This window comes from Heterocephalus glaber, unplaced genomic scaffold (assembly GCF_053883595.1).
Source record: "Heterocephalus glaber isolate CG9 unplaced genomic scaffold, H.glaber_assembly_v1.0 deba00001481, whole genome shotgun sequence".
In the NCBI taxonomy this organism is placed as follows: Eukaryota; Metazoa; Chordata; class Mammalia; order Rodentia; family Bathyergidae; genus Heterocephalus; species Heterocephalus glaber.
Window position 1 is genome coordinate 40101053 of NW_028258317.1, and position 26495 is coordinate 40127547.

The window sequence follows — 26495 nt, forward strand, 5'->3', positions numbered from 1 at the left end:
CTTTTAATTGGAGTATTTAACATTTAATTTAATTACATTTCATTTCTGACAAGTAGGATTTATACGTGGCAATTTAATATTTGTTTAGTACATGTCTTATTCTTTCATATTCCCCTAACCCAGTATATATTTTTCCAGTGTTCCTGTATCACAATCTCCTATGGTATTAAATATATGCTTTTTAAATACAACTTTAATTCAATTCCTTTTTTTTTACTGAATTTATTCATATATATATATATATATGGGGGGTTATTTATTCAAACATTTTTCTGTCCCTTTCTCTATGTCCTTTCTTTCACTTAATCTCATAATTCAGAAATTGTTGTACATGATATATTTGAGGCTGTAATTTTCTTGTTTTCTTTTTTCACATGTATTTTTATATTGCTTCAATTTTGCTGATTATTTTTCCTAACTTTTCCAATCTTATGTGTCTCCTCTAGGGGAATTTTTCATTCAACATTGAATGTTTCATTTTGGTAACTTCTATTTATTTTATTTTCTTCTTCTAGATCTTATGTTCCTTTTCATCTCTTTATTAAATGACACATTGCTCCCATACCTTTTTTGTAGCCCCTTTTAAAGGGAGGATCTCTGGGGATTGAACCCAGGGCCTTCTTACTAATATGTTCATCCTGCTCTCTATATTTGTTATATTGAGACAAGAGTCTTGCTGAGTCAGTAAACTGCCCAGGCTGGGCTTGAATTTTCAGTCCCCATACCCTACTCTCTCAGGGAGCTTGGATTTCAGTAGTGCCCCCCTTTTACTTCTTTATACATATTTTTCTTGCTGTTCTTTGTGTACATGTAATTCTTTTATTGAGTAAATCAAATGTCATGGTTTTCTTAGGGAGTTTTTAGTATTTTTTTCCTGTCTATGGTCCATACATTCTTGTTTTTTTTCACTTTTACTATTTTGTTGTAAACTGAATATCTAAATAAAGCAGTTTTTGAAATCATATTGTTTTTGCTTTTATTATGGCTGATAATGTAACATCCAGTAACTTTATTTGACTGATTTTTTTAAACTTTATACTCTTCAATGCATTTAGCAAAATCTGTTTTGTGTCTTTGTGACCAGCTTTGCACAGGGATTTCTTCAAAACTTGAGACCAATAAATCAAACTTTTCCTAGGAGGACTGTGTGTGTGTGTGTGTGTGTGTGTGTGTGTGTGTGTGTGTGTGCATGTATGTGTGCATGTACATTCTAGACACCAAGGAAAGTGGTTATCACTTCTGACTTCTTAGCCTTGCCACATGGACAGTCTTCTAGTGCAGACAGTAGATCTCTGCTGTGTATGTAGACAGCGCTGGTCATGCACAATGCTCAAGAGTTATTTCAACACCTTTTACAACTCCTACGCATATATCACTTCTTGGCTTTTTCTTATAAGATCTGTGACTATTAGTGATATAACGATTTGAATGGATGTAAACCTCCTGTAGAATTAGTGAAGCACATTGCTAGGCAATTCTAGATTGATCATGGAGGTGTGACTTTGGTCACTCTTTATGGTTTTGGCCCCTTCTTTGTTGGCCCTATTCACCTATTCTGATTCCTGGCATCTATGAACTGAGCACTGTTGTTCCACCATGCCTGTTGTCACAATGTTTTTGCTTTGGAGCCAGCCAGTCGGGACTAAAACCTCTGAAACTATAAGCCAAATGAATCATTTCCTTCTTTAAAATGTAGGAGTTAGTTATTTGGTCTCAGCAACAGAAAAGCTCATAATACATGATTTGAGTTAGGCTATAATTTATACTTTGAAAACACCATTTAAGGAAATTGAATAAGTTGATAGTCTATTATTGTTGTTTATTTCAGATTTCTAACAAAAGCACCTATAAAAACACAATAATTTTGTCACACTAACATAAAGAAGAAAAATTTCCTTAGGCAAGACAAATAAATACCCAATTTTGTTCATGAAATGATTTGGTTGTAATGAAGTTCAACTCTGATTTCATTATATAGATAGGCTTAATATAATCATACAATTAAAAAATTCTAAGAGTGTTATCTAAAGAATGCATTATTTTATTTCTTTTTATATTGGATTCCATACTTTAGAAGTCTTTAGCTTTCTCATATGTGGTATTAATAACCACTGCTTTAATGCCTGAAATGTAACTAGGTTTGGAAGTATATTTATCAAAATGTAGTGATGCAGATTATCTTGTTTTCTTTGTCTTTACAGGATCAGTTACACATGCAGCTCACTCTATTCGCAGAATGTGTGCACTGCAGTAGTAGGCGTAGAAATTTGTCAACCTCCAAGCAGTTTGCAGGACCATTTTAATCACTTTGAAAGTAAGGTTTTTGTTTACCAGTCTTAGGAAATCAATCACTGTCATTGCATTGTTAAAAGGAAAAAATAATAAGACATTGATGTAGTGGCTACAATTTGTGCAGAGTATATAAAAATTAAATTATGCAGAACCAGACCAGAAGCTTAAATATATTGTTGCAGTAACACTTTCTTCTGGTTGCCAAGTGAAAAGTGTTGTTCATGGAGAAAATAGACATCTCTTGCAATTACAATGTAGGAAAAATACTTCCACAGTTATATTTCAAAGGGAATTCTTCCTATGTTAAATAATCATTGCTGCCTATTTTAAAAACTAGTAAGGGAATAATAAGGTCATTTAGATTTCTATAGTGTGACTTGCTAGTATTAATGTAGTGAAGGGTACATCATGTGTAATTAAATTGGCAGAGGTGTATTAAGAATCCAGAGAAATGAAATATTTCTTTGCACTCCAAAACAACATAGGAGTATAAGCAAATTAGTTTTAAAAGGCTGACATGTAATAGTAGATACACCCAACAGATTCAGTTGTATACCACCCCTGTAATAGCTTCTAGTAATAGAGCTTTCTTTAAATGCACTGTGCACTGTCTTTGTCTAATTTTTATACAAATTCAATATATGTTTATAGTATGGAGTGATCAAATTGATCAAATGCAACTCATCACTTCCCTTAGTCATCATTTTTGTGAGGAAACATTTTAAACTTACTTAGATGTTTCAAAATTTCCAACATATTTTTGACTGTAGCCACTCTGATGCACAATTGTTCCACAAACATTTCCTCTATAAAACTGAAATTTTGTGCCTTTTGACAGCTATCCATTCCTCTTTTCCTCCCTCTCTACCCTTCAGCCCTGATAAGAACAATTGTATGACATGAACTAGTTGAGATCTGACTGACAGGTGAAAACATGCCATATTTGTGTTTCCTTAACTGGCTTGTTACTTAACATAATTTCTCCCAGGCTCATCCACATTTTCACAAATGACAGGATTTTTTCTTTTTAAAAACTGAATGGTTATATATATATATATATATATATATATATATATATATATAGAGAGAGAGAGAGAGAGAGAGAGAGAGAGAGAGAGAGAGACAGTTGGGTTTTTTTTTGTTTCTTTGTTTCATTCGTTGTTGAATAGACCCTTCTGTTGAATCTGTGGTTTGGACATGGTAGATAACGCTACACTGAACACAGAACCGCAGATGTCCCTGTGACATACTGATGTATCACACTTTCTTTAGTTATACCCCCCAAATGGCATTATGGAATCCTATGGTGGTTTCATTTTTGGGTTTTGAAGAACCTCTACCCTGTTTTATATGATGGCTATGTTAATGTACATTCTTCTCAGTGATGTTCTAAACTTCCTTTCTTCTGCATTTCTGCCAACACTTGCTATCCTCCACCCTTCTGATAAATGCTACTCTGACTTGTGAGAGGTGAGATTTCTCAATAGTTTTCGCAGTTCTGTGGTCCAAAGGGCATCTCAGCTTCACTGCTGAGTTCTTAGATATTCACAAAATCACCCTTATCTCTACTGGATTTCTAACTGGACTTCTGTTAGAGGAAGTAAAGTTAGTCAACTTCTGTTATTCTATTTCCATAGCATCACTCTACATTCATTTTTATTTGAAAGTCTGCATGAGAAAAGTAGATGTTAGCATAGTGCAGGCAACACTTCACAGAGTTTAATGTAAAGCACCTGGAAATAGTTTGGCTGAACTATGATGAGCTGCATTACCTAAGCATGGAGCAAAGAGTAACTGCTGCTCCAGGGATGGTGATGAAAACAAATGAATGTTCAATCATTATGCACAGAGGCCCAGAGAGCAAGGCCAGAATCTACAGTGAACAGTAAGAAAAAGTAACCAGAAAAAATAGGCCAGGAGTGAGTCCAAGCTCAGATAGATTCTCTCTCATGATTTCATCCCTTGAGAGGAGAAGACCAGCTGCAAAGCCCAATGACACCATGACTCTTTTCCACTCACACTTTCAGTTTATTCTGTTTCCTGGTTTTTACAAATGACCATATTACCTACGCCAATCCCATCTTGTAAGGCTACTCTTCTATACTACATCCATACACTACAGCTAGTTTTTTCTTCCCTTGATCTAGCTCCATTTCTCTCTCACATTCAGAGCACTCTGAAAATCATACAAATCCATATTTAAACAGTATTTAAATATAAAAATCTAAATATATTATTTTTACCTAAACATATATGCAGCAAATCTGTTTAAAAATGAAACAAGACAGTGCTTTACAAGGCATTTTACATTATGCTTATTGAGAAAGGTTGAGGCAGACGGGAAAGGAAATATCTTAGAGAAGACAGTAAAGGGCTATTACACTAACAAAAACATTCTGCTTATTAACTTGAGTGGTATGTAGGTGGAAATTAATCTTACTATTCTCCTTTAAACTTTTTGTATATCTTAAAGTTTATATTTACTTACTACTATTTTAACAATAGTTAAAATAATTAATAAAATCATAGGAAAGGATAATTTTGTTACCTGGAGACATATGTTTATATACAATATAACATATATATTTATATAATGATATATATATATTACATATGTTATACATACTATATGTCTGGCAAGTTATTGTGAAATAACAAGATCTAGTTTGAGAGATTGATTACAAGTAAATAGCTGAAGGAAATAGGAAATGGAGTCAAGTGACCGGGTTGGAATCAGGCAATTAGCAGTCCTGAGAGGTCAGACTTGCACATGACCCCTAGAGCTGTATGCACACATATTAAAATCTTTAAAAATAACTAGATAATTTATCAGTATTTGACAATGAATAATATTATCTATATTTGAAAAATTGCTAAATATTTTATGCATTCAACAAATATTTACTAAGTGTGTGTTTTTGTATTCATAAAATTTAGTGCTAGTGAAAAACAGCAAAGGAATTTCTTTCCTTTATAGGGTTTGAATTTTCATCTCAGGGGACAGGTAATAAACCAATAATCAAATAAACAGTTGCTATTTTGCAATAGTAAAGAGTAATACTAAGAGTTGTAATGCAGAGAATATGCATATGGAGTAACAAGATTAAAAAATAAATAGTACAGCAAACAAATTTCTGGCAGAACACTAGAATGCAAAACTGGTGAGAAGCAAGCTGTACAACATCAGAAGAAGCAGCTTGGAAAGAGAAGAGCAAGTGTCAGCAGTGTCCCGGTGGAGTCCAGGGAGCTTGAAGAGCAAAGGAATCTGTTTTCCTAGATCAAAGTGATTGCCCCGGACAATGGGAAGTTGAGTTTGAGACTTGGAGAAATCATAAAAAGCACCTACAGATCGTGGATGGAAGCAATTTGTTGTGAACAGAGGTTGACCTGTTGTCTCTTATGTCTATCATTGTTCTGTTCTACAAACAGGTGAGATTTAGCTATTGTAATCATCCTGGTAAAAGATAATACAGTATTTAAGGGAGTTCCAGTGGATGTAATGAAGATTTTTAGGTATATTTTAAACCCTATTAAATTTATTTGATTAAGTGATGAGAATGAGGAGAGAGAAGGAAGTTGAAGCTGCTTTTATCCTTTGAGTGTTGTGTTTTTTTTCTTTTGTATAATAGGGATAATTGATTTCCTATTAATTTAGGTAGAAAAGATTCTGGCAGAGGAAACGAAGGGAACAATTCACAAACTAAATATTTAATGGTATACAAGAGATCTTTTAGACTTTAAAAATCAATATTGAATATTTAATTTTAAGTTAGGAAAGGACGGATGTGGTGGTACACACCTGTAATCCCAGCACTTGGGAAGCTGAGGCCAGGAGGATTGTCATGAGTTTAGAGCATGCTGAGCTATATAGTGAGTTCCAGACATCCTAAAACTATACAACAAGACCCCTGACTCAAAAATAAAGAAAAACCAAAAATATTGTTAGGACTACAGAAAAGATTTGTGGAATAAAGGTAGAGTTGTGAAATTCATCATTATGCATGCACATGCCTTAAAGCTGAATGAAAGTCTGAATGAAATCACCAGTGGAGTGAAATAGATTTTAAAAGAAGGGCAGAGAAAGTTCACAAAAATTACCAAAGCAGAGACATTAGAAAGAACCAGAATGGAACTTGAAGTGTAAACAGTGATGGAAGGAACAAGAATAAGGGGAGTTTGGGAATCTGGAAGCCAGGTGCATAGAAAATTGTAAGAAAGGATGCTGCAAAGTGTCAACTGTTGTTGATAGATAAAAAGAAGTCTGATTTCCTCTCTTTTCTCCCATTAAAGTTCCCCTCACCTGATGGAGGTTTTCCCACTTTTATATTGAGCATCTCTTAATTAGGGCAATACAAAATTAAAAGTTGAGTTTCTTTTTTTAAGTCTGTTCATTTTATCCTCTACCTCATCAAATATTTTCTCAATGATAATTAATTCTTTCTGTACTCAGATATTATATACAACATTATAAGTTAACTATAAATGTTATATTGGTGATTTTTATCTTTTGGAGAAAGGCATGAACTTTACCTTTTCCTTTCATTGGGGTAGAAAATTTGGAATGAGAATTTATTTATTTAAAATTATTCAACTGTAAGAGACAAATGCCTCAGTTTATTGCCAAGCACTTCAATTTGTTCTGTAAATCTGCTTTCCTTCCCTTACTCCAATGAGGCATGCTCTCTCTTAACTATATTTTCCAAAATGAACACATTCTGTTTAGGTTCACCTAAGTGTTGCTTCACTGATTTGACTTCACCTGTCATGGCCTTTATATGCTTTATAAAAATCATTCTTTAAATTATCTTTCCTCAAAATACAATCAATGTTCTAATGTGCAGAACTATGTCTCTCTTTACATCTTAGTGCTTAGTATATTGACAAAAATTAATTATTAATAAATATATTTGAAATAAATGAAACCTGTGTATGAAAATAAGGAAGGGTGGAGGGGGTGAAGGGTTCACAGGTAATGAGGAAAAAATAAGAACCAAGATACATCATGTACAGGTACAAGTACCCAATGATAAATGTAAACATACTGTATACCTAATATGTACCAATAAAAGAATTTAAGCAAAAAAAAAACCAAAAAAAAAAACCACATAACCACATGTGTCTCCAAAGATGTACCTGGGCTAATACATAAAATCTTTCCTCTGTTCATAAGTCTAATTGATCTCAGGAGATTCCTTCCAGGTCATTTTAGCAATAATTCTCAGCTAGATGAAGTATCAGATTATTAAGTAGTTTAACACACTTATTCAAAAACAACATTGGAGTTTCCTAATGTGGGAAAACCTAAAATAATACATTTAAGGAAATAAATTCATACAATATTCAGAAACTATAAATGCTCTCTATGTAACTATTGTAACTAAGCTCTCCTAATATAAATTCTAAGTAAAATTGCAATAATAAAAAGACCTCCTAAATACATAGAAAGATAATTATTGTTATATTGTACGTTTTGAGGATTTGTATTTCTGCTGATTGGGAGAGTTAACATGACACTTGCAGTCCAGTTAAGATAGAATAGACCTATATCTCATTTCTCCTCTCCAATAAGCAAAATTATAAATCTGATAATCATGCATGAGACAATAACAATCACAGGTAGGGTAGTTGGTAAGCAGCTGTGTCAAAGAAGGCTGAAGGACAAGCTGAGTAGATGGTTCAGGAAGACTCTGTAGTTCCCGTTCCATGCCTCTTCTCCTGTAGGAGACAGAGGCAGAATCCAGTCACAGTTGTTGGAAGCCCTCAGAGACAGCCTGGCAAGGGGCAGAGCCCTGAACAACCCCACATTCCCTGAGAGACATCACTCAGCCTGGAAAACCTCTTCAACCTCTTCAGGCAGGGCAACCAGGACCACTGGGAGTCACAGGACACCAGATACCAACCAGAACAGAAGAATACCACTCATGCCCTAAAAATTAACCTACCATTGGAACCATCACCCCCAAAAGTAAGAGAAAATGCAATGAATGGCTGCTAAAATAAAACACAGGAACAGTGCCAAAATTTTTTTCTCATAATATCCAAAATGTGCAGGTACAACTGGAAATCACTTGATACACCAAGAACCAGAAAAATCAAAACTTAAATGAAAAAAAGATATCCACTCTATTTCAGTACTATGGTGAATCAGATGGTGGAATTATCAAACAAGGATTATAAAGCCCTTTTCAAAAAATAAAGCTCCAACAGTCAAACACATATTCTCTAAAAGTATAGTTAAAAACCTAATTAAAAAAAAACCTAATCAAAGTATCATGTAAGAAAGAATGGAAATTTTATAACTGAAAATATAAAAGTAGCATAACAATAATAAGTAAGTGAACTTGAGTAAACATAACAGAAGATTGAATCAGTGAATTTGAGGGAGAACAATCACTCACCCAATATGAAGAACAGTAAAAAATATACTGAAAGGATGAAATTTCCAAAGCCTCAGCAATAATACAAAAGATCCCATATTTGCATCAACACAATCTCAGAGGAAAAAATGCCGATGTGGCTAAAAGAGTATTTTAAGAAACAGAAGCTGAAAAATTCTCAAATTTGGCCCAAATCAAGCAATCCAAGAAGCTATTCCTAGAACCCAAATAAGATCATTCCAGAGAAACCCACTCCAATACATATAAACAGACTTCAGAAAATAATAGACAAAAGATTGAAAGCACCCTCAGAGAAACATTGCATTACCTTAAAAGCATAGAAATATAAATATAACAGATATATCATTGTTGTTAAAATAACCGACAACTATGGAGGCCAGAAGAAAAGGCTGAAAAAGTTCATTGTGAGCAGAGCATACTATGGCTCATAAAACTATCTTGAGAAATTAAAGGGATATAAACACTCAGATGAAGAAAAGATAATATAGATACTAGACTCAATAAATTTGATACCAAGTTTATAATTTGAAACAGAAATAAAGTAAACATTTCAGGTTTTAGTACTTTAAAATATCTACAATATTTGTATTTTATATAATTTAAATAAGAGTGTTAAGTTAAAATATTTTTCTTTAATTATCATAGGATTTTATTTGATCAATTTGTATTTATGTAGCTTAATATTTTTCATTACTTTGAATGACTGTTAAGTGCATATAAAGTATTTTAAAGTAAAGGAAAATATAAAATGCCAAGTTTTTCTGATTAAAATAAACTTTATGTTTACAATACTTTTCATAGAAATATGTTCATGTAAATTAAAAATATGTATATTTTCAATATTTATTAGAATGTGTTTTTTTAGTCACTGAGCATTCTTAGAGCACTTTCATATTAAATGCCCAAAATCACCAGATGAATTGGAATTTTTTTTTTTTTTTTTTGTACCAGGGATCGAACTCGGGTCCTTGCGCTTGCGCAGCAGGCGGCAAAACCTCTGAGCTAAATCCCTGGCCTAAATTAGAATATTTTAATAATAAGAGTTTGAGCCTTGCTTTAGGCAAGTAAGCTTGGCTTAAATCCTAGGTCTTATGCTTACTATACAGAATAATTTGGACAATGTATATAATATGTGGTTTATAATTTCCTCACTTGGGAATTATATATAAATATTTATCGTCCTTGTTGATGGGACTATTGCATACTTCATATAAACTTATTCTTAAGACAGTGCTTAGTATGTTTCAGACATTTAAATTCTTTCATAATGAACGTACAAATGAAGCAAATTAGTCTGAAAAAGACTACATGATATGCTGACTCATCAGGATGGAGGTGATAGAAGTGGTACTAAGAATCTCTAGAATTCATTTTATTATTATGTAGTCCCAGAATAAACAAAAATTATTGATTTTAAACCAAATAACCATTTCTTGAAAGGCCCTTTGAAAGCAAGTATTGAGCAGTTATGCTTCTTTTAGACATCTCTGAATCACAATAACTTTGCCTAGCTCCTAAGGAGAAAGGCTGCTTATCGAATATGTAATAAATATGTGAGTGAATAAATGAATGCATTACCTTTCTTTGATGAATGCATGCAGTTTTTTGTTTGCTTTTGTTTTGTTTTGTTTTTGTGGTACCGGGGATCAAACTCAGGACCTTATGCTTGCAAGGCAGGCGTGGTGCCACTGAGCTAAATCCCCGGTCCTGAATGCATGCAGTTTTAATTCTTGCTCATTGACAATTCCATATCAAAAATTAATGCCCATCTTCTTATTATGAATTACTTAAAATTTAGTATAGTAAAATTCAGCAAGTTCACATTGAATAAAATTAAAATACAATCCTCTGACAAATTTTTTAACCTTTAATTAACCATAAATGCACTACTTTTTTTGCTCTTTGAAATAACTGATTTTCTTAAAACATGTTTGTCTCTTCCAGGAAGATTCGTAGTTCATGAAACTATGTATAATTTCTCCTTTCAAACTGAACTCATAAAAAGCAGCACTTAAATTGGTCGTACATGCATCATTTTTCATGTTCACTTTAGGATTAAATTTCTCTAAATGGTGCTTTAAGAAATATGGCCAACTTGGCTTCAAGGTTATAGGGTAGACATTGGGAGATTAGAATTCTGCACCAGTGGTTGAAAAATAGGTAAACATGTGAAGACTTCCAGCTGATGGTATATTAACACTCTCTGAAACATATAAAGAGGTTCAGTCCTGGATAATTTGTAAAAAATTATAAAACTTTTACACTTAGGATCATATCAGGAGTTCATCCCAGAAGGCCAAAGAGATTTGAAGTGCAAGAGAGATATATCATACAACATGTTGAACAAACCAAAGGTAATTCATCATGCAAATATAGTTTTAGATATTATCTAGAAGAAAACAAAAAAATCACAATGTTCTTCACTTCCATATTTAAAACACAGCATAATTATTGGAACATGGATGTATTTACTAAAGGTTCAGAAATCTGTCATGGATTAAAATATACTTGTAGATTTTCTCAATAAGTTGTTTTTCTGACTAGCTTGGAAAGAAATTTAGTTTTCTAACAGACATGCCATTTGTGTAGATGTTATAAAATCTTTTTTTAATTTCTTGCAAGATAATCAAGATAGTAATGCAAAATGTCCAGCAACATAATCATTAATGACTGACCTTTTTTCTAGTGTCATGAGTGAGCAGAATGAGAACCATATAACCCCATTTATTTATATGATATCTTCTTTCCTTGTCATCTTTGTTGTCATCTCATGCCAGGTTTCCAACCATATTTGGACAGACTGGAATCTGATGATTTATATAAGAATTTATAAGACAAATATATGGTTTGGATGAAAATTAATTGTTCTTAGCAAAGGGATATAGGTAATTTTTAATCTTTACATCTAGTTGCATTACATTTTTATTCATATTTACTATTCTACATGACAAGAATTGGGCAAAAAGAAATTACAAGTATTTGTGAGGCTTTGTTAGAGTTGAAATAATTAATCTAGCATAGAGTGAAAGTTTAATAAAATGTATGAGACTGGACTTTTTAAATTTAATCAAAATATTTGGAAGCACATGTAATAACTTTATAAAACTTCCATCATAGCAATAAAAATGGTTAAATAAAGGAGAACCGTGGCAGTGAGGGATGTCCTACTTTTCCATGAAGTTAAAGCTTTGTATATATAATAAAACATGTATGTATTGGACCTATAATAAAAGGTAAATGTGATGAGTATAATAGTAAATATGAAAATATTGCAATGTGAAACCATAGGGAAGGAAAATGCTCTTTAAGGCTGTCACTAAGCAGGCAAGCAGGCACAGAGCAGACTGGGAAGTGACAAGAGAGAAACCTAGATTCAACATAGGCTTAGGAAGATTAGTAAAATTAAGATGAAGAATCCTAATGGAAAACAGCTGCACAGGCACACAGGCCCCAGTCAGATTCTCACCTAGATAACATATGTAAGTGTGTGCAGAACCCAGCCAGAAGCCCGTCCACACATCACCAACTTGGCAACACAGACCACAGACAGAATCCCACCCATACAACAGTGGCACAAGTGCACAGGCCCCAACCAGGGCCGTGGCCAGACACCAGCAGCTTGGGGAAAGAGGCCTTAGCCAAATGCCTACCTGGAAAATATCTGGGTGGGTATGCAGGCCCCAGACAGAGGCCCACCAAGATACCATCTTTAAGGGGACACAGGTACCAGCCAGAATCATGCCAGGACAACAGCCAGTGTGGGGATCCATAAGGCCATCATTCTGAACACAGGAATTGGCACATTGGTGAATAGCAGAGACAAGGACTCTCTGAAACTTGTTGGGAATTGAAGCCCACTGGGAGAACAAAGAGTCACCTCAACAAAGGAGCAGCAGCAGACTGCATCAGTTGAAATAAGAAGACACCTAAATGTGACTCAAAACCAGATTTCGAGGTCACCAAGGGCAACCCCAAAGGGCAATAAGATGGAACAGTCTGAAATTCAACCAGCTCAACTCTCTTAACTGGCAAGGAATGAGAATCTGGAAAAAACAAAAGCAGAAATAATTTCTCACATAACAATAGAGATTGTGTCAATAGTGAAAGACCTGACTAATAACTCTACAGCAGACACAGATTAAAAAAAAAATAGAGGAGCTGAGGAACATGATGGAATCCCAGCATAGGAAAAAAATGGAATCAATGAAATAGATACAAACAGATATATATAGGAGATTAAAAACTCATTGAAAGTTTACAGGGCAGAATGAGCAGATGTGAGGACAGAATATCAGCTATAGAAGACAGGGTTGGAATTAGTGATCAGGAAAAAAAAGATTTATTAAAAATAACAAAGGACCATGAGAAATCAATCCAGCACTTGCTAGATGAGGCAAAGAAGAATATCAGAAGACTTATCAGAGTCAATGAAGAAACAGAAAACTGTGCAGATGACATAAAAGACTGTTCACAGGGCCAGGAATCTCGCTCAGTGGTTCTGGTTCCTGCCTCGCAAGCACAAGGTTCCAAGTTCAATCCCTGGTACCAAAAACAAAAAAACAAACAAACAACAAGAAAAAAAAGACTGTTCACAGAAGTAATGGCAGAGAACTTCCCAAATAGGGGAAAAGAATTTGACATAAAAATAAGTGAGGCATATAGGACTCCAACTAGCCACGTTCAAAAAAATTTACACCTAGGCATATAATAGTCAAGATTCCAGAACCCCAACAAAAGAACAAAATTATATAAACTGTTACAGAAAGAAACAAATCACATACAAAGGAAAGCCCATCAGAATCACAGCAGAATTCTCAACACAAACCCTCAAGTCAGGAAGAATCTGGAGAGAAGTATTTCAAGCCCTAAATGAAAACAACCTCCAACCCAGATTGATGTACCTTGAAAAACTATCTTTTAAAATCAATGGAGAAATAAGATAATTTCATGAAACAGAACACCTGAGGAACTTCATGAATACCAAACCAGAACTCTAAAAATTTTTAAAAAATATTCAAGGAAAAGACAATTAGATTCACAACCCCAGCAAGCCCAGCAAAATGAATCCATCAGGCAAGACAAGAAATTAAATTCAAAGGGGGAGAATCCAACAACAGTAAAAGGTCATGGCAAGGATAAGTCAATATATATCAGCTAAAACCATCAATGTCAATGGTCTCAATTCACCACTCAAAAGAAAAAGACTGGAAGAATGGGTCAAGAATCAAAATCTAACAATATGCTGCATACAAAAAACCACACTTCATTCAAAAAGAAACTCATAGACTGAAAGTTAAAGGGTGGGAAACAATACTCCATGTGACACAAACCTGAAAAAAAGTAGGAGTAGCTATGCTACTTACAGACAAAATGGATTTCAAACCAACACTGATTAAGAGAGACAAAGAAGGCCACTACATCCTTGTAAAGGGAAAAATCCAAGAGGAAGAGATGACAATCATAAAGATATATGCAACAAATACTACTGTACCCAACTATAAAACAAATATTAACGGACATGAAAAATCAAATAAGCACTAATACAATAGTAGTGAGGGAACCTTAATACTCTACTGTCACAAATAAATAGATCAACTATACAAAAAATAAACAACAAAATACTAGAACTCGACCAAGACTTAAATGGACTTAACAGATGTTACAGAGTGCTCCACCAAACAAAATTAGAATACACATTCTTTTAGGCTGTGCATGGTTGTTCTCCAAAATAGACAACATACTTCCTCATAAAACATGTTTAAGTAAATGTAAAGGAATTGAAGTTATCCCGTGTATATTATCAGATCATAGTGTGATGAAATTGGAGATCAATAGCAAAAGAAACCACAAAGACTTCATAAGCACATGAAAATTGAACAATGCACTCCTGAATAGCCAATGGGTCACAGAGAAAATTAAAGAAGAAATCACACAGTTTCTACAATTAAATGACAATCCTAATGCAACATATTGGCATTTATGGGACACAATGAAAGTAGGCTTAGAGGGAAATTCATAGCAGTGAATACTCATATTAGAAAAACAGAGCAAGCTCAAATAAACAACCTAATGCTGAACTTCAGCATTCTAGAAAAAGAGAAACAGAACAAATGCAAAGCTCATACAAAGAGGGAATTATAGAGATCAGAGCAGAAAACAATACAATGGAGACTAAGAGAACAATGCAAAAAAATCAATGGACCAAAGTGTTTGTTCTTTGAAAGAATAAACAAAATTGACAAACTCTTAGTAAACCTTATTAAAAAAGGGAAAGAAAATGCCCAAATCCATGTAATTAGGAATGAAAAGGATGAAATTACAATGGACCCTGCAGAAATCCAGAGGATCATCAAAACCTACTTTGACAACCTGTACACCAATAAGTGGAAAACACAGAAGAAATGGACAGATTTCTAGATACGTATGAATTAATAAAATTGCATGAAGACCTAAAAATTCTAAAAAATCCAATATCAATCAAAAAAATTGAAAACATAATTAAAAACTTGCCAGCAAAGAAAAGCCCAAGTCCTGATGGCTTCACTGCTGAATTCTACAAGACATTTAACGAAGAACTATTGCCACTAATAGCTTGTGTTCAATTTAAAATTGTGTTGCAAACCAATCTAATCAAATATTGATTAAAATGTCTTTCTTGGATGATAAAATGATTCATTCTCTTGGGAGCACAAAGATATTGTAGTGAGAAAATATTTTTTCCTCAGAAAACCAATTATAAAATGTAGGGTTAAAAAAACCAAGTTTTTTTCAATGGTAGCATTTTCAGAGCTCTAGAGTATGAATTTGCATTGCAAACAGCCACAAATGGGATAGTGGGTAACACTTCCCAAACTTATTTGATCATTTGCTTCATTTCTGTTGCTCCCTTACTAATGGGATTAGTATTTGTTGGAACTCACTTTCTGCCCCTCTGCCATAAAAAGAAAACGTAAGCTTAATTTGAAATGGATATTGTTGACCCTATGATCACAGGGCACGGGGAAAAAGCTCACAGATTTTCATTTAAAACTAGGGGTCAAGGCTACATGTGAGCATACATAGGATTTCTCCTGTGTTCAGTAAAATTACTCTGACTTTGAGATCACAGCCATCAGGAGAATGTCACTAGAGAAATGTGAGCTTCAAGCAGGCAGCTCAGCTTTGCACAACATTTCTGTGGTGAAGTTGGAATGACTGGAACCTCCATGGGAGATCAAAAGAAATGATACCTGTCTCCTAAAAAGAAGTGTTTATTGATAAAAAATAATCTCAGACCTCAAATGAAAACACTACCCAATATTTAAAATGGCCATGTCTATCAAAATACTGAGGCGAACTTTCACAATCAGCTGCAATTACTGATTGTAGCAAGTCTTCTCACCCCAATGATCTTAGACACAAAGAGGAACTCCCCCTCCTGTAAGTTTTTGGTATACTTTCAGAAATAATGAAGAATATTCAACCTGCTTCAAGAATGTAGACACTTTAAATAACATGAGCAACAATGAAAAAGTTAAAAAGAATATAATATAAAGAGAAAATCCCTTCATGCCAAGGAAGCAAGGAAGGAGGAAGGAAGGAAGGAAGGAAGGAAGGAAGGAAGGAAGGGGTTTCCAGCAAAAGATATAAATCCACAAACTGATACCATGAAAGTCAAGAAAACATGAGATGGAAGCCCTGGGAAGGAGCTTCTGACCCATGAGCCAGTATTTTATCATCATCTGCCCAAATAGGGAAGCTGAAGCCAGGAGCCATGAGCAGCTGAGGCCCTAAAGCATCTTCACACTGTCAAATATTGCCTAGGAAAAATGTTTACTCTTGGGACAGACCCAAAACAAATGATTATTTCTGCTTTCCAACATTTTGAGAAGAAAATGAAATTTTATTATTGTGAGTACAGATGTAAATATTCCATCATCTACATTATCTGGAAATCTTTCAACACCGTTCTTGAACTGATAAAAATCCAGAGACACACAGAAGAAATATTTTTCAAAAGTCCACTCTACCAAAACTTCCAGAGGAAAAGGAAGCCCTCTTCATCATAGAAACATACACACACACACACGCACACACACACCCCAATCCCTACACACATGCCCCCACACAGTGATTTTACAATAAAATTCACTAGCTACATGAGAAAAGAGCAATCTTGTAGAAAAGAATAAAATACAACAGAAAAATTAACACTCCATGAATGTAACATAATTGAACAATTTGAAAAAAATATATGTATCTATAATTGCAGTGAAAATAAGCAAATAGAAATAAAAATAAAGGAATAAAATATGACAACAATGTTTAGAGTGTTGCAAAACTGGACATAATTCATTCTCCTACCAGTAGGTCTGTGAATCACCAGTCTGCAACGATGGACTCTATCTTCCCCACTCCTTTGGTTTGTATTACTCCACTGGTTTGTTTGGTTTATAGAATGTGGCAGAAGGGCCAAGCCAGTTCTGAGTCAAGACCTCCAGAGATTTATTGTATTTTTCTGCTCCTGATCTTGGACCTGAACCCAATATATAGAAAGTTTTGAAATACCTGTTTGCATGAGGAACAACAACCGTGTGGGTGGAGAAGAAACTTTGATTTGAGGTTGTCCAAACTAGCCAGGTAATCTGAGCATCATCTGACTCTGTGCCCGCCCCCCTGCAAAAAAAGAGAGAGAGAAGAAAAAAAAACACTTTTCTGCACCTAAGTCAAATTTTCAAATACCAGAATTTTAAAATATATGCATAGTTATTGTTTTAATCCCCAATTTGAGGGAAATATTTAAACAACAACAACAAAAATCCAACTGTCTAAGTTGAATTCAAAATAGTGGATGTCATTTAAAGAAATAGGTTAAAAATCTTAACTGGGGAAACAGATGAGCATTGTGGTTCAAATAATGAAAAAGTTTTTATCCCCAGAGATTGGAGACCAACTATTTCAATAAATAGAATTTAAACATTAAAATGACACTTGAAATTTAAAAGCAGTTAAGATCTAATTTCTCTGAGCCAATGATAGAATTTGTCTAAACTGAAAAGAAATACACAATAAATATAGCTTACTATGCTAATGGAATAAGCAGAAGTATAAATTAGGAAGGGGTCAGGGTTCAGCTCTCTAGGGAACAGGTCAAGAAACAAAGATGGTTTCAAAGTTGGTGTCTGTTGTTGCTGTTGGTCAGAACCATGACACCAGTAAGTACACTCTAGCAAGTGGTAACAAGGACCCTAGAGAGTCTCATGCAAGAAAAGTGTTAGAGCATACACACTGCAACTCTTACTGTTTGTCCTCCTTCATATAATAGTATTTGGAAGCAAAGTATTTGTATGAGGGCGAGGATCTTTGTAGAGTGTACTTTTTTAAAGCAGTGTGTGAGCTTAGACTTACTAAAATGATACAAAGTTCTCTGTCATGTTGAAATTGACATGTCAAAGCATCACTGGTTATTTATGAGAAAGAACCAATGTGAATGACTCCATATGTTTTATCTAAACCATGAAGGCCTGAAATAAATGATATATTATCATTTAAAGGTTATAATTGTTAATCTTGCATTTTATATCAAATGAAAGAATCGGTTAAAAATGAAGGGGAAATTAAGACAGTTTCAGGCAAATTAGAAAGTATATCAGTAACATAATTGTCCTTAATATATAGTTACAACATATTCAAATTAAGACAGTTTCAGGCAAATTAGAAAGTATATCAGTAACATAATTGTCCTTAATATATAGTTACAACATATTTAATCAGAAATGAAGAGCAGATGAAGGCCTGTACTTCAAAATGAAAGAAAAAAGCAAAAACCAAACAAAACTAAGGAATATATAAGCCCTCTCTGGTCCTGAGATTTTTGAACTACATTTTATGATTGCAAGAATAAATTTTGAAAACATTAATTGTACTAAAACAATTACCTTTAGAATGAAAAAGTTAAGAGACCTAAATGTAAGTAAGATTTTTACATGTAAATTGAAGTTGTAAAGCATGGATAATAGTAGACTGATATATAATACATACAGCAATTACTGGGAAACCCATTGAAAGTCACAAATACAGTAGTTCAATCAAATTAGAATTTGTAAAATATCTTTCTAGTAATCTAGTGAAACACAAAAAAGGAGAAATAGAAAAGAACATAGCAACAGAATAACATCATTGTTTTAGTTATGATGTAAATATTTAACTTAAAAGTATTTTAACAGTAGAGAAAAAAAGACTCAAATATATGTTGTCTAAAACAAACTTCAAGTACAATGGCAGAAATATGTCAAATATAAAATGATAGAAAAAATTACACAACAAAATTATTAATAAAAACAATGATTAAAGTATTATCTGATAAAGTATGATTCAGAGCATAAAAAAATAACTAGAGGAAAGAGAGACATTCTATACTATTTGAAAGGATCATCCATCCAGAAGCCATAGAAATATGCACCAAAACACACAGCCAGCCAACCACACACACACACACACACACACACACTCAAAAAAAGAAAAAGGAAAAAATCCAAGTCTTACATTATATAAATCAGTGTTATTAACTCTTTTGGAAAAATATCTAGAAATGGAAAAGCTGGATATAATAGAATTCCTAGTTTTAGTTTTTGAGAAATCTCTGTGCTTATTTCCATAGAGGTTGTTTACAATCCCATCAACAATTTAAAAGTTTTCCATTTCCCCTTCACCAGGTGTAGCATTTGTTACCATTTTATTTCTGGATGATAGGGACCAAGCTGCTCAAATAGCTTGATTTGTGCCTGCTACTGAGGCAGGGGATTAGGGCATGGCCAACTGGCTGGGCAAGTGGGAGTAACCTCTCAATCACTGAGATTCAAGACACATGCACAGGTCAAAAGCAAAAACAAAAACAGTTCCCTGGGACTAACCAGAAAGTGCTATCTCCAGTTCTTCTGACATGAAATCAAGTGAGTTTTTGATGTGAGAGCCTAGTTATAATGGCATCCTGAGCAACGGGGAACACAAAAGATATTGCCTATTAACCTTATGGCCACTGCTCTCTCTCAGTGGCATGCACTCAACCTGCAGAGTATACTTCTTTTCCTAACTTTTATTTACCCACACTCACTCTGCAGAGCATACTTCTTTCCCTACCTTTAATAAATGTAAAGCCTCCATACCTGTTTTTGTCTGTTCCCATCCAATTCTTTGCTCAGGACAACAAGAATCTGGAAAGGATCCTTAGAAAGAGCTCACAGCACCCCAGAACCCTGGTAGCGTAATGTTAGAGAGCCCCCCAGGTGGTAAGAGCAATTTTGTTTGATTTGTGGGCAAGAATGTTAGTGGCTTGGCATCTGGCTACCTGTATCCCTGCTCCACATTGTGCTGCTTCACCTGGGGCTTTCTCCTCTGGAACCCCTCTCCTCCCAGCCATGCTGCCAGGAGAGGCTTTCCCGACTTCACCCTGGGAGCGGGGGGGGTTTCCTGCCATGTTTGTCACCCATTTTGGTTATTGATGTGAGTCAGTCACATGTTTTGGCCATGTTTTCCTGACATTTTCTTATTTAAGGGACCTAATGAAAACCACAGTATCTCACCTTTATAGATTATGAGCTAAAGCTTCTGCTTTCAGGGAAGATATGGACCGCTTACCCTTTTTTTCTAAATCAAGTGATATCCTCTTCCCGTCTTCTAACCAAAATTCAGGTAAATTAGAACAGGTGCCTGAGGGCTTGAGCAGAAAAAGGGAACAGCCAATGGTTAATTCAACTGGCCATTACTATGCAAAAGTAGAGCAGATATATATATATATATATATCCCTATCTTTGTACTTAGAACTTAGGTATTTTATTTTTTTTTTCTCTTAAATGATAAAAAAGAAGTTTCTACCTCTACTGCCTTAAACAAAGTAATTATCAAAATATTTTATTATCAGGACAAAAGTGAGAAACATTGTTTCTCAAGTGGCTAGATGGAGCCCCGGGGGTGGGGGGAGGGGTGCTTACCATTGTCTTCGGAGTCATAGTGGGCCATAGCATATGGAGAGTTCTAAGGAAAAGAAAAGGTAGGCACCAATATCACTTGCTTCACCAGTGAGTTCTGGTAGTACAATTCATTTTCAGGAAGACACTTCAGGGATTCAATGGAGCTGCATCTTTCTGTGGGGGAAGCTCTCTAAAGGACCCCAGACCTAATCTTGTCTCTCTCTCCAACATCCTGGATACCCCAGTGATCTCAACTCTTATTTTTTGTCTCAATATTGTTTGTGCCCAATATAAACTAGAATGGTGAGAGATAGGAATAGAATGGTAGTCCAAATTACAATAATGTTCTTCAGTTAGATCTTTTTGGCAGCAGGCAAGGAAAGTTACTGGTGACCCCTACAGTTAAGTTCCAATTTCCTGCCCAGTATATGACACAGGCCTGAGAAAAAGACAGAAATAAGAGACAGAAAGTGGGGTGCCAGGAGAATCAATGCCGTTCCAACCTACAAAGTTGCTGGTCCATCCAAGCCACTCGTTGTTTTGGAAATCAATTGGGTTAAAGGTGAGCTATGTGCAAGGGCAGGGCTAAGTGAGAAGATACATAGTTGCGCAGTTTCTATGGAAATTGATATAAACAAAGGTCATAAAAGATAAGACAAAACATTCTTCAATTAGGAACACAATAGACAAAATATATGGCTGTAATTAGAACATTGACCTTCTAGTTAGAAGGTTTTAGTTGTGGGAACAGAATTTGGGTGCCAGTTACTCTGACTTTGGCACCTAGGCTTTAGCTGGACTATAAACAAACCAATTATGGTGTTAATGCTTCACAGCCTGTGCTGCTTACAGCCTGCTTTGGGGCATAATCATTATTAGTCTTCCACAGAGAATGATGTGAAATTCCTCAAGTTCAGGCATTTGTGATATTTCTGGAAGCACCCAAGAACTATGGTACTTAAAGATGTCTCCCAGGAAGAGAAAATTGGTATCATTGATGAGCCTGTCCTCAAATGCCCACCTGCCTCTCAGAAGTATGTAAATCCTCCCCACCCCCCATTTAATGAAAACAGCCACACTGTGTGGGGTCTTCAACTCCTGCTTATAATCCTTCGGCCCATAAATCAGCCCCCCTGATCCAAGTGACATGGGAACTCCACTTGAGGGTAACATCTCAGAGAGATTCACCACGCCCCTTCTCATGCTCCTCAGACAGCTTTCAGCCTCAAAGGACACACTCATAGTGGTGTTTGGTGCTTCTTATTCTTCCAATTCTTGGCTCATTCTCCCCATAAGAGATGTCCCAGGATTAGAGGGGTCTACTTAACTCCAGTTTTACAGTAGCAAATCTCAACAATATGATGAATGTTTAGGCATATTTTCAGAAAGTTCTAGTAGGTTTGCTGACTGGCCTTCAGATTCTTATGACCCAGTTGCTGGACACAGCCAATTCTGTGCTCAACACCTGAGATCTAGATGAAGATGGAAAGAAAAGGGCTGAGAAAAAAAGACAAACCAAAATTATGACCATGCTTTAAGCAAACCCAAGACATAAAGAGAAAAATTGAGGCCAATAAGGGAAGGAATTGAAGACAATTTGTCTTCCTAGGAAGGTTGCTACCATTTATTGCAAGGGCCACCAAGGAGACACTCTAAAGTCTCATTGGGAAATCAAATGGCTGATGAAGAGATAGAAAGTGCTGACTTACAGACTCTCAAGATCCTAGCCTTTTTTATCGTACCTGAGGAACCATTAAAATGAGTCTTTAACCCTGCCAAGGAAGACAAATGGGCCTTCATACAAGGGGGAATTTAATAGTGACTTTGGTGGTATTTAGAAGACATACTAGTCTTTCTTCAAAGGACACTGTGGAAAGTTATAAAAACCTTCAATTATTCTTTCCATATAGGAAGAGATTTTACGTGAGAAATGATCATTTGAATTTTGTAGGACCAGGACTAGCAGTGATCACCCAAAGATCTGCAAAGCTTGCCTACTCTGTGCTTAGAATAATTCTGGCAAGCCCATACCTTTGTTAGAACTGTACAGAGGAGAGGAACATACTCTGGGGAGGACTGGCAATTAAACTTTATCCATCTGCCAGCATGAGGGGGATTTAAACAAGTATTGGTCCCTATTGATACCTTTACAGGATGGATGGAGTCCTCCCTACCTGTTTAGTGAAAGCTACAGAAATAGTCAAGGTGTTCATCAAATAAATCATCCCCCAGTTTGAGCTGCCCCAGTCCCTTCAGAGTGACAATATCCTTTCTTTTACCTCCCAACTCAGGGAGTGGCAAAGGCTTTAGGAATAAAGTACTATCTCTATTTTGCATGGAGACTTCAGTTTTCCTGAAAGCTTGAAAGAGCCAACCAGAACATAAACCAAATTCTGGCAAAACTTTGCAAAGAGACTTATGAGTCTTGTCTCCAATTATTGACAATAACCCTCATGATGATTCAAAAGATCCCTGAAAATTGGGGTAAATAGGAGGTCTTTCCTAATTCTGATATGATAGTGGATCCAGGGATCACAAGACTCTTACAATATCTTGCTAATCTAGGCTAAGTACAATAGGCTGTTCAATTACATGGGAACAAAGTTCTGCCACCTCCTGGCCCAATGAGACCACCTACTGTTCACCCTGGAGATCAAGTGTCATTAAAAATTGAAAAGAAGGGACAATTACCAATGAGTTAGAACCAAAATAGAAGATTACTTTTCAGTGACTCTTATTACTACCACTGAAGGAATGGTGAGAGAGATAGACACCTGGATCCAACTTTCCATGATAAAGCCAGTTGCACTTGAACTACCTGGGGGAAAAGACCACCTAAAAGAAGAAAGCTACCTCCGAGAACCTCTTGAAGACCTGTGGCTCTTCTTCAAAAAGTATGACTCTAGTACTGCTCCTAGAGCCAGTATGAAGAGTCACTAATCACCCCTCTTACACCACAGTAAAATGACCCCTAATCCATCACCTCTATTGAGACTCCTCTCTTTGATTGGATCTATAATGTGCGTAGTCTTGCTGGGGCTATAACTCCCAGGCTCTTGGTAGTTTATTTGATACCCTTCTTTACCATGCTTTCTCCTCCACAGGATGCAGGAAAACAAAACACAGTGTCTCTAACTGATGGATATGTCATAGTGCACTTTTTAAAACAGACCCCAAAATAAATAAATAAATACAAAACTAAAAAAAAATAAAACAGACCAAAAATATTCTGACTTAATCCTTCTCATATTTGAACTTAGCCTTTCTGTAAAGTTTATACTTTTAAGACTTCAGATGGTGATCCAGACAATAGCTGATTACTCTGTTGACCAATTCATCCAGCTTTCTCCCATTGAACAGAAAGCTTAACAGCCCTTGACTGGATGCTATGTCTTTTTTTGTACCAGGAATCGAACTTGGGACCTTGTGCTTGTGAGGCAGGTGACAGAGCCACTGAGCTAAATCCCGGCCTGCTACATCTTCTCATTGTCTTCTGACAGGGTTTTTTTTAAGGTCAACACAAGAGCCACAATATCTCAAGGTAGTTGGAGACCTCATAATCTCAAGTAGGTAGGGCCTATGACTCCTTTCAGCCACAGATAGGTATATGAGGACAGAGACCTTCAAGCCCCCAGCATCACATAAAGAATTATGCGGATTTATATCTCTCAGATGGAAATGAGGCAGGGGATTGGGGCATGGCACACTGACAGGGCTAGTGTGTATGACCTGTCAACCATAGAAATGCTGGATACATGTGCAGAAAAATAGTTCCCAGTGCCTACATGTGTGATCACCCAGAAAGTGATATCTTCAGTTCTCCTAGAACAAAATCAAGCAAGTTTTGATTGGATGGCCTAGATATGATGTCATCCTGAGAATGGGGAGTAAGAAAGTTGTCTCCCATTATCCTTAGAGCATCTGTGCTCCCTTTCAGGGAGGGCTGCTGACCTTCACTCTGCAGAGTGCACTTCCATTCCTCCCTTTAATTGGCCCTCACTCACTCCACAGAACACACGTCTTTTTCTACCTTTAATAAAGTACTGTCTCTATTTTGCATGGAGACCTCAGTTTTCCTGAAAGTTTGAAAGAGCCAATCAGAACATTAACTTAATTCTGGCAAAACTTTTCACTACCCTTTACATTTATCATGTCCAATTCTTTGTTCAGGACAATCAAGAGCCTGGACAGAATGGCTAGAAGGAGCCCACAGCACCCCAGAGTCCCTGTAACACTACTAAACCTGCAAAGAATAACTAACACCAATTCTACACAACCTCTTCCAGAAGAAAGAAAGAAAGAAAGAAAGAAAGAAAGAAAGTCCAAAATTGTTTTTGAGGTCTATATTAAACTAATTTAAAACAAACACATTGCCAAAAAAAGAAAGAAACATATAGAGAAAGAAGAAAGCAAGAAACAAAAAAGAAAGAAGAAAGAAAGAAAGAAAGAAAAGAAAGAAAGAAAGAAAGAAAGAGAAAGAAAGAAAGAATTTTAGGCAGATGCCTCTCATCAATATAGACTAAGAACAGTAATTCACAAAATATTAGCAAATTGAATATAATAATGTTTGAAAAAAAGTGTAACCTGTCGCCATTCCTTTTTTTCTCCTACTCTCCCCATCTCCGATATACACTATATTACTCCCAACGAACTTCAGATCAGCTTTTTGAAATTTCGCATGAATGGCATCATACAGTGTTTATGGTGCTGTGCCCAACTTATTTCTCTTAGCATAATATCTTTCAGGTCGATCTTTGTTGGTGCAAATCACAGAATTTCATACTTTTTGTGACTGAATAATATTGTGTGGGGTCTCTTTATTACTACATTTTCTTTATTCATTCATATTTTGATGGACATTTAGGTTGATTACGTATCCTGGTATTGTTCAATGTTCTGCAATAATAGTAAGAATACAAATGGTTCTTTAACATGCTAATTTGGCTTGATGTGCTGGTATTGGCTTGTATTCCCAATACTCTTGGATTTTGAGGTAGTAGGATTACAAATTTGAGTGCAGCCTGAGGAATTTAGTGAGTTAATAAGATCCCATCTCAAAATAAAGATAATAAAGGTGGAGAGTTAGGTGTAAAGGACCCTGGTTCAATTCCTGATAATGCAAAAGTAGAAAAAATGCTGATTTCACTTTGCTTGGATATGTACAGAACAGTAAGTTTGCTGGATTATATGATAATTCTATTTTTATAGAACTTGCATACTGTTTTCCCTAATGATCTTACAAATTACATTTCTACCAATAGTGTACATATTGTTGGTAAGAAAAGTAGGGCATTTGGTACCATATCCCTAAAATGCTGCTTTCCATTTACAAGACTCTTGCTGAGTCAAAGGAGCTTTGTAAGTGGGCAGGGACTCTACTGTCCCAAAAAGGATTATCTAAAGACACTGAGGAGTGGCCAATTAGCAGCATCTGTAGAATTTGACTTCCTGCCCATGAGCTTAGTCAGGTGTTTGTTGCAATGCTAGTTATACAATGGAATGAAGCAAGCAAATGATGTCACTACTATGTAGTTTAATCTATAAGGCCATTCTGTGATAAATGGGAATAGAACAGAGCACAGTAGAGAGAATAAATGCTGTTGTCCAACTTTCTCCCACTGGTCACTCTGAGAAGTGTCTGGTGGATACTTGTTCAATCTGTCACCAGTGGACCTCCTGAAAGTTGTTGCAATTAAGTACACATCTGCCTGGACTTGCTGAGGTATGAAATTGCTTATCTCTGATGGGTTCTGCCAAGTAGTGCTGTTACTGAGTATCATTCTCCTGACTTTGGAAAGCTGCACTGTTGAAGTGTCTGTGTCCCTTGTGGACCTTCTGAGTAGCACTACTGGACTC